This window comes from Coregonus lavaretus (assembly GCF_964263955.1).
Source record: "Coregonus lavaretus genome assembly, chromosome: 1".
Classification (NCBI taxonomy): Eukaryota; Metazoa; Chordata; class Actinopteri; order Salmoniformes; family Salmonidae; genus Coregonus; species Coregonus lavaretus.
Window position 1 is genome coordinate 59,321,944 of NC_139988.1, and position 15,324 is coordinate 59,337,267.

Here is a 15,324-nt window from a genome sequence, read left to right on the forward strand (position 1 = left end):
AATAAGATATCCTCATGATCTGTGGAGTCCGGCTTTCGGTGTGCATCAGCATATTCTGTGTTTATTTTGTTTATGCTTCACAACACTAACCGGAATGTAGGTAGAAGCCATCTTGAAATGAGGTCATCGGCTCGGCATGCCCTTATAAATTCGTATGCCCATATATGGTAGTAAGACACACCAAAGCTTTGAAGGCAACGATCAATAGCAAAGATACTCAGCTTTCCGCAGACACCCTGCTTGTGCAGATAGGGGCTACCGTTCTCGTACCAGACTGAATTGAATAAAAAATATCAAATAGGGTCCCCAAATATGGGGACTTTACATTTAAAGGGGAATGTAAACACTTTAGGAAGTAAATCTAAGCAAAGGGATGTATTCAATCCACTAATACTAAACATGTGCATTTAACATAAAAATATCTCTATATTTAGTATTTTGATCGTATATAAGGTTTATTTCAGCTATGGTCAGCGCCATTTTAAATTGCCATAGTAACGTGTTATAGGAGGGGGTCGCAGTTCCGGAGCGACCCACTAGGTGTCATCCTCCGACAACCTTAGGCACCTCCTCACTCACAGTCGGGACTAATCATCATCCTATTGGTGTCACCTGTGTCTATCAGTTCACCTGTGTATTTATGTCCTCACTTCCCTGTGTTCCCTTGCTCAGTTTTCTCTGCTAGTTTCTCTATGTCCAGCAGTACTACTCAGTGTCTGATCGGAGATCTATGTACAGGTACTTGAGAAGTGTTCTCCCTGTTTCGTTATTTGTTTCAGTCTTAGGTAGTATTTCGTATTTTGGCTTCGGGACCACCAGCAAAGATCCTTGTTTCACCATATCTGCCTACTGCCTACTGTATATCCTGCACCGCACCTGGGTCACACCTCACCCCAAACCTTACAGAAAACTGAGCCAATATGGACCCAGCGGAGGCAGCACAGTATCGGAGCACATTGGCAACACAGGGAGCTATGCTGAACCAACACGACCGCAGCCTGCAGCAGATCACCGAGAATCTCAGCCAGCTGAAGATCGCCGTGCAGCCGACCAGCCCCGGCAGCCGGCGGAGCGGAAGCCGCGGCAGCGGCGTCCCCAGTCTTGCCTGCGAAATCGCGAGAACCCCGCCTACCACCTCTGGAGAAGTATGACGGACGTCCAGAGGGCAGCAGGGAATTCCTCAGCCAGTGTTCCCTGGTGGCCTACATCATCACTCTGTTGACGGGTCGGGCCATTTCCTGGGCTAACGCGCAGGGTGACCGTTCGGGGGCGGACTACTCCGTGGAGTTCCGGACCCGGGTTCAAGAGGCAGGATGGGAGGAGGCCGCCCTGGTCATCCTTTATGCCCAGGGGCTATCGGAGGGGATGAAGGACAAACTCTCCTTCAGGGAGCTGCCTGAGCGACTGGACGGCCTCGTTGAACTCTCGGTGCGGGTAGACAATCAGCGTCGTGAGAGGGCGCATGAGAGAGGGATGACGCAAGGCGCGCCTCCGTGTTCCCCTATCAACCCGGAGGCTTTCCACCGTTTCAGGGAGGAGACTCCTCAGGAGGAGGCTATGCAGCTGGGGGCGGCGCGCTTGTCCAGGATGGAGAGGCAGAGGCGTCTGCTCCAGGGACGTTGCCTGTACTGCGGCCAGGCATGTCACCAATGCGACTCATGCCCAGATAAGCCGGGAAACGGGAGGGCTCGCTAGTATCTTGAGGGGTGCTAGCGAGCCGGAACCGAAACCCCAACTCCAGAGACTCCCGGATTTTTCTCCCCGTCAGGGTTTAGTGGGCCCGCACTGCGCATCCCCGTACGTCCCCGGGTGGCGGGGGGGCTATGGGAGGATATCCAGTTTTTCATTGTGGACTCTCCGGAGTGTCCCATCGTCCTCAGACACCCCTTACTGGTCGCCCACAAACCGCGGATAGACAGGTCCACGGGGCGGCTCATCCTGGAGGGAGGCTCCGCCCCCATCCTGATCCGGTCTCCACCGACCACTCATCAGCCCAAACCAACGTCCCAGACCACCTACCAGTCCTCACCTCTACCCCAGGTCCCGCACTCCGAACCGCCTACCGCCCTAGCGGCGGTTGCCACCGGGAGGACGGCGGCTACAGACTCCGTCACCAGCCCAGATCTGGCAGGCGTTCCCCAGGAGTATTGGGATCTGGGGGAGGTGTTTAGTAAGAGGCGTGCCAAGGGCCTACCTCCTCACAGGCCTTACGACTGCGCTATTGATCTCTTGCCGGGCACCATGCCCACACGAGGGCGATTGTTTTCCTTGTCCTGGCCGGGGGAGAATATCGAACAGGCACTCGTCGAGGCACTTGTCGAGGGTCATAGCTGTCCCTCTATCTCACCTATGGGCACGGGCTTCTTCTTCGTGGGAAAAAGGATGGTGGGCAGCGGTCGTGCATTGATTACCGGGCCCTCAACGACATCACGGTTAAGAACCGCTACCCACTCCCCCTGATGACGACGGCATTTGAGTCGTTGCAGGGAGCCCGGGTCTTCACCAAGCTGGACTTACGTAATGCCTACAATCTGGTGAGGATTCGGGAGGGGGACAAGTGGATGACGGCTTTTAACACACCCAGTGGGCATTACGAGTACCAAGTCATGCCGTTCAGCCTAGCCAACGCGCCTGCGGTGTTCCAGGCATTGGTCAATGACATGCTCTGGGACCTCCTCGACTACAGCGTCTTTGTGTATTTGGATGACATCCTAATATTTTCAAAGGACATGAGTGAACACCAGCAGCACGTTCGGCAGGTCCTCCAATGCCTCCTCCGTCACCAGCTCTACATCAAGACGGAGAAGTGTGTGTTCCACACAGAGACAGTCTCCTTTCTGGGGTTCATCGTCACCCAGGGGGACCTACGGATGGACCCAGCCAAGGTCAGCGCGGTACTGGATTGGCCCCAGCCCTCATCCCTCAAGCAACTACAATGGTTTTTAGGGTTCTCTAATTTTTATAGGCGATTTAATCGCAATTTTAGCTCCCTAGCCGCTCCCCTGACAGCCCTCACCCAGACGAGCGTACGCTCCTTCACCTGGACCCCGGAAGCGGGGAATGCATTTGATGCGCTTAAGCGGCGCTTTACATCAGCCATGGTCCTCGGGCATCCTGATCCATCCCTGCCGTTCATTGCGGAGGTGGATGCTTCAGAAATTGCGGTGGGAGCAATCCTGTCCCAGTAGTTCCTCACAGATGGTAAGACTCACCCCTGCACGTTTTTTTCCCGTCGGCTGTCCCCGGAGGAGCGGAATTACGACATGGGGAACAGTGAGCTGCTACCGGTCAAGCTCGCCCTGGGGGAGTGGAGGCATTGGCTAGAGGGGGCCGCCCATCCATTCGTCGTATGGACTGACCACAATAACATTCAGGGGGCCAAGAGGATCAACTCGCACCAGGCCAGGTGGGCGTTGTTCTTCACCAGGTTCCGGTTCACCATCTCATACCGTCCAGGGTCGAAGAACACCAAGCCTGACGCGCTCTCCCGGCAGTTCGACCCTGTGGACCTGGTGGAGAGGGACGACCCCATTGTCCCCAACGTCCTGATTGCTGCCCCAGTTTCGTGGGGAAAAACACCCCCAAAGCATAATGTTTCCACCTCCATGTTTGATGGTGGGGATGGTGTTCTTGGGGTCATAGGCAGCATTACTTCTCCTCCAAACACGGTGAGTTGAGTTGATGCCAAAGAGCTCCATTTTGGTCTCATCTGACCACAACACTTTCACCCAGTTTTCCTCTGAATCATTCAGATGTTCATTGGCAAACTTCAGACGGGCATGTATATGTGCTTTCTTGAGCAGGAGGACCTTGCGAGCGCTGCAGGATTTCAGTCCTTCACGGCGTAGTGTGTTACCAATTGTTTTCTTGGTGACTATGGTCCCAGCTGCCATGAGATCATTGACAAGATCCTCCCGTGTAGCTCTGGGCTGATTCCTCACCGTTCTCATGATCATTGCAACTCCACGAGGTGAGATCTTGCATGGAGCCCCAGGCCGAGGGAGATTGACTGTTATTTTGTGTTTCTTCCATTTGCGAATAATCGCACCAACTGTTGTCACCTTCTCACCAAGCTGCTTGGCGATGGTCTTGTAGCCCATTCCAGCCTTGTGTAGGTCTACAATCCTGTCCCTGACATCCTTGGAGAGCTCTTTGGTCTTGACCATGGTGGAGAGTTTGGAATCTGATTGATTGATTGCTTCTGTGGACAGGTGTCTTTTATACAGGTAACAAGATGAGATTAGGAGCACTCCCTTTAAGAGTGTGCTCCTAATCTCAGCTCGTTACCTGTATAAAAGACACCTGGGAGCCAGAAATCATTCTGTTTGAGAGGGGGTCAAATACTTATTTCCCTCATTCAAATGCAAATCAATTTATAACATTTTTGACATGCGTTTTTCTGGATTTTTTTTATTGTTATTCTGTCTCTCACTGTTCAAATAAACCTACCATTAAAATTATAGACTGATCATTTCTTTGTCAGTGGGCAAACGGACAAAATCAGCAGGGGATCAAATACTTTTTTCCCTCACTGTACAAGCAAATCCATGTTATTTCTAAGGCTATTGTTTATTTCAAGACACAATCTTGTCATCCCAGAGGCCATTTTGGATATAAAATGGACAATATACAGTATATGCAGTGATTCTTGAATATACCTATATCCTAATAGATGCCTTCATTGATTTCTACCAACAGGAAAGAATGGTTAGTACAGCATGCCAAACTGACCCCTGGGTGCCAGAGTGTTCCTATGCTGCGGTGGAGAAGAGGTCCACCAGGACCATCACTAAAGAGCTCGAGGCCCAGCTAGATTGCGCTCACAACCATCAGTATACAACCGAGTCCTGCCCCTATAAGCCACAGATGGAGCTGACGGAGAGTGAGAGTGAGATCAGTGAAGACCAGAACTCGCTGTATGAATCTGAGAGCTCAGAATCACAATCATCACAGTGCGAGCCAAGATATACTATCGAAGAGTGTGTGCAAGGTCCAAAATACATAGTCTTTGAGAGCAAGCTGAAGGAGTTGTTCAATGTCTGCCATGAGCCAGGATGTCGAGCAGGTGTCATCAGTTCATCCCTGAAAAGAGCCATTCTTTTACATTCTGGCTACAATTGGTGACAGTCCACTAATCGTATCTGGAGACGCACAGTGTGATTCGCCAGGCCATTGTGCCTCCTTTGGCACTTACACCATCCTGGACTCTGCTTCCCACCTGGTCCTTGCCCAGCAGACTGTGCATGTGACTGAAGAACAGCTACTGGTTAGAGACGGAAGGATTAGAGAGATGCCTGCAACACATTGAGGTAAGCTATAGCCTAACCTATACTTTGTAGCTAGCCTAAGGGTTGTAAGTGTGTATTTGGTGGATGTATGAAGAGGACATTATTACTAACAGGCCCATGGATGCAGTATTGAAAACCTGGCCACTGACAGGCATCCAAGTGTGAGGGTGCACTTGAGGGTCTCACATGCTGATATCTGGCCTGTGGCACATTGCCAAAGGTGTGAGGAAACAGCTGGTGGCCATCGGAAAGCCAGAGGTACTGTCATATATTTTATAGTAAAATCAGAACTAAACTGCCATGGGTGAGGGGCTAAAAGAAAAGTGGATCATCGCAGTTCACCACATCACAAATTAACACCAGTGGGTCACTGGAGACACACTGAACTGCTGTGCGCACCCCCCCCCCCCCCCCTCAAAACCTTGTTTTTGTTTTATGTGCATTCCTATGTGAATAACTACAACCAATTGATTTAATAAAATCAGTAACAGTATAATTGTAGTAGCCTACTTATTAATCTCTAGTTACATTGATTAGATATTTTCTCTTGGGGATGGTCGCAAGACTCCAAGTGGCTGCCTTGGACCACAATTATTCGGTGGACAGACAGCAGGCTACAACAAAGGAGGGAGTGCTCCGTTTCTCCAAGGCTGCCAGGGCGTTTGTGGTGAAACCCATCAAGGAGGAGAAGACATGGTGTTTCCGGTCTGAGCTCCTACATGGCATCGTTGACTGCTATGCCAATGTTAAGTGTATTATATTATGTCAGATGTTGGCATATAGAGAGAAATTACCTAAAATAATTTGTGTAACTTAGATCTGGCTCTAGGACCATCCCAGCGGACTCTCCTGAGTGCCCAAAGAGAGAGAGTGGCGGTCACTTTGGGGGAGCGGGCTGGTGTTCCGAAAATGGAGAAGGAGCAGGCCATTCAACTGCGAATTCAAAGATACACCCATCCATGACAGGAATCGGAGTGGAATTTTTTTCCCACTGATTTTTTTACACATTTCAACGAACATGCTACCTTGTCCCAAACCTGCTGTTTCGACTCTCTCTCTCTGCCTCTCTCCCGGACCTGCTGTCTCGACCTATGAATTGGACATGGTGAACCTGTTGTTATAGTGGACAAGCTAACTAATACTATTTTTTACATAAGGCGCAGGTATTAGGCCTATGTCTTGAAAGAAATTACAACATGCTAGATTTACTAAATGAACTGGTTTTATTCAAACTCAAATCCTATGTAAATGCTACTTGCTTCTGGGTATGCGTGCGTTATGGAAGAAACAACACATGCATGGATGACACGCCGTTCACCTCGTCCAATTCTCCTTTGTGCACATAAGGTGAACTGCCGATAAGCTGCCAGCCTGTATGCTCTGCAAACAAAATCATAATAAAAGTTAGTCTGATACCGAAACTAAATCACAATGAGCACGTCCCATTATTGGTTAGAATGAGATTTCATGAATCATGATCCTGTCTGCGATTCGAACTTCGGTCGTCTAATCAAAAGGTGAATGCGTTACCATCGTGCCAAACAGCGCTTGTGATAAACATTGTTATAGGTTACTTATTATATATATTGAGCACCATTACTGATGTTAGCTTTAAACAATTTATAGTCAAGCAAAATTTAAGCAATTATATAACTGGTATACTGGCTGCTGACTGGTCGAGTAACCTCTTCTGCCAGGAAGTCCTTCATAAGGATTAGTGACACGTCCAATACATCGCCATCCAGACAGACTGACAGGAACCTCTGACTGGATGTAATACAGCCGCCATCCGCTGGGATTTTGTGCTGTATCACCACCACCATCTCTCTACAACACACATACTCATACTCTCTAGCCATTATCTGGCAGCATCCGCACTCACACCAGATTGTGTCACAACAAGGCCGACCCTCTAGCTGAGGTGTTTCAAGCGGCATATCTGTGTTTTTACTGCAACGAGAACGAACTCTATGATCTGGGGCAACGATCGGCTCAAACATGAACGACTTCAGAAGGTTTTTTGGCTCCCTAACTAACGTTATTTCATCCTCTGTTATAAACTCACTCTCAGACTCGGAGCTACTCTTGGTAAATTCAGCCATTTTTGGGAGTTCCAAAATGTTCTCTCCTGCCAGTGACGCAACAATGCCAATATGGCGACTTACAGTTACATTTTACATTTTAGTCATTTTAGCAGATGCTCTTATCCAGAGCGACTTACAGTTAGTGAGTGCATACATTATCTTTTTATTTTTCATACTGGCCCCCCGTGGGAGTTAGCTGGCGTTCTAAATCCTAGTGTTTCCATTCCCATTTAAGAGGGCCTGTCATGCCAAATAGTGTCCCCCAGCCAAATGGTGTCCCCCTCTGCGTCACAATGGGATTCGATTAGTTCTAGCTTCTGTTGCTAGGGCTGTTGCTAGAACTTGCAAAATTCTGACCGGATTACGTAATGAACCAAAGCGTCCGTTGCTATGCTTGTTGCTTGGCTTTATTTTAACTCTCCAAGGACGGTGTTTTTGACGGTGACAACCTGCTGACTACCTGCTGCTTCAGAGGACAGAAAAGACTGGAAAGAGAACACTCTTTCTTTACCATATATTTGTCTTTATATAAGTAAATATTGTTAAATGGGAAGAAATAATTTAAGCTGTTTTTAGATTGACGTTGCTAGCTACTGTACTTATTTACCTCAGCCTGCCTAGTCAGCTAGGGGGGAAGAGAGGAAGAAAGTGAGAAAGAAAGGATAAAAGTGAGTGAGGGAGAGAGAGGTGGGAAGAGAGTGGAAGACAGAGAGAAAGACAGTATTGCAAATGTACTTAGACATGAGTATTTCAACAACTCTTCTCTTCCAACTTGTTAGGCAATCATATCTACCTACGGGAGAAGGATGGCCAGCCACACAGGAGGGTGATTTTTACTAAGGAGGAGAAGGAGGCCGTGCTGACCGAGATGCATGCTGGCCATTTTGGAGTGAAGCGCATGATTGCCAAAATCAACCTACGCTTCTTCTGACGAGGAATTGTCAAGGAGGTGGACAGCTGGGCAAGTGAAATAACGTTTTGTTTATCAATCACATTCTATTATCTCTGAAATGATTATGATTTCAATGAATGTCATATCAGAGAGCACACAATGTTTCAATTTGTCACTTTTTGCTTAAAGGTCAGTACCCTGTCTAGCCTGCCAGAAGTTTGAGAGGGTGAAGACTGTGGCACCAGAGTTGAAGCCTATCAAAGTTGTTTCACCATGGCACATGATCGGGAAGTGTCCCAATTCAAATTTTGCCCTGATAAGTTGTTTTGTAATGGTTGCTTTATTTGACCACAGCACAGTTTAATATTATAGAATGTGTGTGTGTGTGTCAGTATCCTTACAAATATGAAAATGTGCATACTGTATGACACAGATACGGGTAAGAATAAAGTAATCTTCTCTCTAACACCTTAAATGTTAGGGGTGGACCAGTAAAGGTCAGTAAAGGAAGAGTTCTGTCACGATCGTCTTCTTGTGAGATATTGGACCAAGGCGCAGCGTGTGCAAAATACATCTCTTTATTTTGGAAGAGAGAAAAAACACGAAACCGAACACTATCCAAAACTAACAAAACAACAAACGACCGTGAAGCTAAATAACGTAAGTGCACAGACAAGCAACAAACGTACAACATAGACAATTACCCACAAACACATGATGCCCATGGCTGCCTTAAATATGGCTCCCAATTAGAGACAATAAACCACAGCTGTCTCCAATTGAGAACCAATCCAGGCAGCCATCAACATACAAACACCTAGACAAGACATTACCCCATTACCTACAAACCCCTAGACAAACCAAAACACATACTTCACCATGTCACACCCTGACCTAACTAAAATATTAATGAAAACAAAGATAACTAAGGCCAGGGTGTGACATAACCCCCCCCTTAAGGTGCGAACTCTGGGCGCACCTGCATAAAGTCTAGGGGAGGGTCTGGGTGGGCGTCTGTCCACGGTGGCGGCTCTGGCACTGGTCGTGGTCCCCACCCCACCATAGTCACTACCCGCTTTCGTAGCCTCCTCCAAATGACCACCCTCCAACTTAACCCCACTGGATTAAGGGGCCGCACCGGACTAAGAGGCAGCACCGGACTAAGGGGCAGCACCGGACTAAGGGGCAGCACCGGACTAAGGGGCAGCACCAGGATAAGGGGCAGCACCAGGATAAGGAGCAGCACCAGGATATGGGGCAGCACCAGGATAAGGGGCAGCACCGGGCTAAGGGGCAGCACCGGACTAAGGGGCAGCGCCGGACTGAATGGCGGATCCTGGCTGGCTGGCCCTGGCGGATCCTGGCTGGCTGGCGGATCCTGGCTGGACGGCTCTGGCGGAACCTGGCTGGACGGCTCATGGCTGGCTGACGGATCTGGCTGCTCATGGCTGGCTGACGGATCTGGCTGCTCATGGCTGGCTGACGGATCTGGCTGCTCATGGCTGGCTGACGGATCTGGCTGCTCATGGCTGGCTGAAGGATCTGGCTGCTCATGGCTGGCTGACGGATCTGGCTGCTCATGGCTGGCTGACGGATCTGGCTGCTCATGGCTGGCGGAAGGCTCTGGCTGATCCTGTCTGGCGGAAGGCTCTGGCTGATCCTGTCTGGCGGAAGGCTCTGGCTGATCCTGTCTGGCGGAAGGCTCTAGCGGCTCCTGTCTGGCGGAAGGCTTTAGCGTCTCCGGTCTGGCGGACGGCTCTGAAGGCTCATGGCAGACGGGCGGCTTAGCAGGCTCAGTACAGACGGGCAGTGCATGCAGCGCTTGGCAGACGGACAGTTCAGATGGCGTTGGGCCGACGGGCAGTGCAGGCGCCGTTAGGCAGACGGCAGACTCTGGCCGGCCGAGACGCACATAAGGCCTAGTGCGTGGTGCCGGAACTGGTGGTCCCGGGCTGAGGACACGCATCTCAGGGCTAGTGCGGGGAGCAGGAACAGGCCGGACCGGGCTGGCGACGCGCACCGTAGGTTTGGTGCGAGTGGCAGGAACAGGCCGGATCGGGCTGGCGACGCGCACCGTAAACTTGGTGCGGGTGGCAGGAACAGGCCGGACCGGGCTGGCGACGCGCACCGTAGGTTTGGTGCGAGTGGCAGGAACAGGCCGGGTCGGGCTGGCGACGTACACCGTAGGCTTAGTACGTGGAGCAGGAACCGGCCGGGCTGGACTGGCGACGCACACCGTGGGTCTGGTACGTGGAGCAGGAACAGGTCGGGCTGGACTGGCGACGCACACCGTGGGTCTGGTACGTGGAGCAGGAACAGGTCGGGCTGGACTGGCGACGCACACCGTGGGTCTGGTACGTGGAGCAGGAACAGGTCGGGCTGGGCTGGCCACGTACACCGTAGGCTTAGTACGTGGAGCAGGAACCGGCCGGGCTGGACTGGCGACGCACACCGTGGGCTTGATGCGTGGAGTAGGAACAGGCCGGTCCGTACTGGGGACACACACCACTGGCCTTAACCGGGGATCAGGAACGGGCCGGACCGGACTGGTAACACACCTCAGTCTCTTACGCCGTGCCTCAACTGCTTCCCTCCCTCTACTCGCCAATGGCTCCCGTAAACCGGTAGCCTTCTCTCCACGTCTCCCTGTGGCAGCCTCCTGCTGCCCAGCCGCCCAAGCCATGTGCCCCCCCCCAAAAACTTTTTGGGGTTGCCTCTCGTCCCTCCGACGATGGCCCTGCTGACGCCGTTGCTCCTCTCTCAGTCGCCTCTCCACTGTTTCACTCCATGGCCGTCGATCCATCCCATCCAGGATTTCCTCCCAAGTCCAAGACCCTTTACCTTCCAAAATCTCCTCCCATGTCCAGACCCTTGGCTCCTGGACACGCTGCTTGGTCCTTTGGTGGTGGGTAATTCTGTCACGATCGTCTTCTTGTGAGATATTGGACCAAGGCGCAGCGTGTGCAAAATACATCTCTTTATTTTGGAAGAGAGAAAAAACACGAAACCGAACACTATCCAAAACTAACAAAACAACAAACGACCGTGAAGCTAAATAACGTAAGTGCACAGACAAGCAACAAACGTACAACAGAGACAATTACCCACAAACACATGATGCCCATGGCTGCCTTAAATATGGCTCCCAATTAGAGACAATAAACCACAGCTGTCTCCAATTGAGAACCAATCCAGGCAGCCATCAACATACAAACACCTAGACAAGACATTACCCCATTACCTACAAACCCCTAGACAAACCAAAACACATACTTCACCATGTCACACCCTGACCTAACTAAAATATTAATGAAAACAAAGATAACTAAGACCAGGGTGTGACAAGTACGTGCTTAACTCTAAATTCCCTTCTGTAACCCATTAAAAAGGGTGCTTGTAACCAAAAATAGATTTTCCATTTTGGATGATACCCATCAAGGACGAGACTGGCGAGGCCACCTCCAATGCGATGGTGGACATCTTCAACACCCACGGTTCTCCTGAGGTCATCTTGAGTGACCGAGGTAATGAACGCTGGAACAAGGTACGGATGTTATAAGTTATATTCTGTCACCAATGGTTTGTTTTATTTATTTTTTACAATTTGTTTTTGTTTTTCTATGGTACATTATCAGACATATTTCAATATCTTACATTGTCAATAGATATCGCTTTCCTACTCCCTCCTCCAGGTTTGATGAATGGACCAACCAGACCCTCAAGACTGCCATGGGCAAGTCCCTTGATTGGTACCAGGAAGGGTGGCAGAACAACCTGAAGGTAATTCTCTTTGCACACAACAGCAGCATCCAGGCCTCCACCGAGTATGGACGGGAGCCGCAGCTGTTGACTGAGGTAAACAATGCAATTGTATATACAATTATTGCATATACTGTAGTCTTTCAAATTTGTGATTGACTTAGTGGTTGTTTGTCTATTGCTATTTTTGTATAACGTACTTTCAGATCACTGAAACCCCACCTGATGTGGTAGAAGTTGTCCAACAAGATCAGAACGTCTTCGAGGATCACTTTCAGGCACGGACTGAGAAGGATGTGGAGGTTTTTGACAAGGTAAAAATGATTGTCCATTGTTAATTTATTTTCTGGCCCTCCAAGAGATATGTAAGAAATGTATTTGTAATATGAAATATAATTGCATTATTCCTGTTATCAATCAAGGTGAGACAACATGGACAGGGTGCAGGAGAAACAGAAGGAGAGCTACCGGAGCAGAATCAAGAAGGGGACCAAGTGCTACGACATCCGGGCTAATTACTTGGTTTGGAAGAAGGACGAAAGGAAGGCGAGACCTAGGAAACCTCGCTGCTCTTTTGCTCCTAGCTGGGGTCACCATTTGTTAAAGTGAATATAAAAAAATCTCAGATAATAACTATTTGCATTTGCACAAAAAATAACCTGAAGCTAGTTTTAGTTTCCCTAACACTGATATATTTATCTTTGTCTTCCTAGGGTTACCTCGGTGGAAGCCAACAATCTTCTACAGTTTGAGCAGTTGGACGGTCGACCACTTAAAGCACTGACGCCCTACACTTCAGTGAAGCCCAATAGACAAAGTATGTTAAGCTTTGGTTGACATTTGAGAAAGCAAGAAATGGTAGTTATGCTGAGTTTATAAAAATTTACCTCTTCAATTTACCTCTCCAAATCATCAACCATCGACTTTCCGAGCCCCCCAGGAGGTATCCCATCCACCAGAACCAGTGAGTTTGGATCAGTCTGATTCTCTGTGCTCTGAGTCGGTGGGGGACCAGCTTGAGGTAGGCTATACCTTTTAAAAGTGTTGAAAAGTACATATCTCCCATTTATAACACTGCACTAATCCATCAAATCTTCTCAAAGTAAAGTGTAACCAGTGTGTTCGCTTGTTTGCGTCTCTGTCTCCTACCCTGTTCACTTTAACTCTGCTCCTGTTCTCCAGGACCTAGGGGTTCTGCCCAACACCCAGACGTGGATCCACCTGATGTCCTCCATTATCAACCACCCTCCAACTTTTCATTACATCATCTACAGCTACTGTTGTTGTCATGTTGTCGTTATCTGCCAATAATGTTTTTTTGCATCATACTGGGCACATAATATGTGAGATACACATATTAACTAAAAACACTAGCACTGCAAACACTCAGAACAAAGAGAGCAGCAGTGCCTGGACTTTGCAGTCTCCCTCTTCAAGTCCCTCTTCAGAGACTGGCTGCCTGTTGAGAGCAAGTGACAGGCAGAACCTCCCACCCACACAGCAACCACCTCCTCTATATTCCACACACCAGAATTCAGTATTTTAGTCTATGATTGCCATGTGTGTACAAAAAATCTGTGAAAATAAATTCATGACACAACTGTACCAAAAATGATCAAAGTTTATGTATTAAAATCTTAAATATTGCCAGGTTGGTTTTCACAGCTTTTTCTCAAGATGTTCATTATTGTAAGTTGTAAGGTATCCTTTGAGGGTATTTACAGTGGGGGAAAAAAGTATTTAGTCAGCCACCAATTGTGCAAGTTCTCCCACTTATAAAGATGAGAGAGGCCTGTAATTTTAATCATAGGTACACGTCAACTATGACAGACAAATTGAGGAAAAGAAATCCAGAAAATCACATTGTAGGATTTTTAATGAATTTATTTGGAAATTATGGTGGAAAATAAGTATTTGGTCACCTACAAACAAGCAAGATTTCTGGCTCTCACAGACCTGTAACTTCTTCTTTAAGAGGCTCATCTGTCCTCCACTCGTTACCTGTATTAATGGCACCTGTTTGAACTTGTTATCAGTATAAAAGACACCTGTCCACAATCTCAAACAGTCACACTCCAAACTCCACTATGGCCAAGACCAAAGAGCTGTCAAAGGACACCAGAAACAAAATTGTAGACCTGCACCAGGCTGGGAAGACTGAATCTGCAATAGGTAAGCAGCTTGGTTTGAAGAAATCAACTGTGGGAACAATTATTAGGAAATGGAAGACATACAAGAACACTGATAATCTCCCTCGATCTGGGGCTCCACGCAAGATCTCACCCCGTGGGGTCAAAATGATCACAAGAACGGTGAGCACAAATCAAAGAACCACACGGGGGGACCTAGTGAATGACCTGCAGAGAGCTGGGACCAAAGTAACAAAGCCTACCATCAGTAACACACTACGCCGCCAGGGACTCAAATCCTGCAGTGCAAAACGTGTCCCCCTGCTTAAGCCAGTACATGTCCAGGCCCGTCTGAAGTTTGCTAGAGTGCATTTGGATGATCCAGAAGAGGATTGGGAGAATGTCATATGGTCAGATGAAACCAAAATAGAACTTTTTGGTAAAAACTCAACTCGTCGTGTTTGGAGGACAAAGAATGCTGAGTTGCATCCAAAGAACACCATACCTACTGTGAAGCATGGGGGTGGAAACATCATGCTTTGGGGCTGTTTTTCTGCAAAGGGACCAGGATGACTGATCCGTGTAAAGGAAAGAATGAATGGGGCCATGTATTGTGAGATTTTGAGTGAAAACCTCCTTCCATCAGCAAGGGCATTGAAGATGAAACGTGGCTGGGTCTTTCAGCATGACAATGATCACAAACACACCGCCCGGGCAACGAAGGAGTGGCTTCGTAAGAAGCATTTTAAGGTCCTGGAGTGGCCTAGCCAGTCTCCAGATCTCAACCCCATAGAAAATCTTTGGAGGGAGTTGAAAGTCCGTGTTGCCCAGCGACAGCCCCAAAACATCACTGCTCTAGAGGAGATCTGCATGGAGGAATGGGCCAAAATACCAGCAACAGTGTGTGAAAACCTTGTGAAGACTTACAGAAAACCTTTGACCTGTGTCATTGCCAACAAAGGGTATATAACAAAGTATTGAGAAACTTTTGTTATTGACCAAATACTTATTTTCCACCATAATTTGCAAATAAATTCATTAAAAATCCTACAATGTGATTTTCTGGAAAAAAAATTCTCAATTTGTCTGTCATAGTTGACGTGTACCTATGATGAAAATTACAGGCCTCTCTCATATTTTTAAGTGGGAGAACTTGCACAATTGGTGGCTGA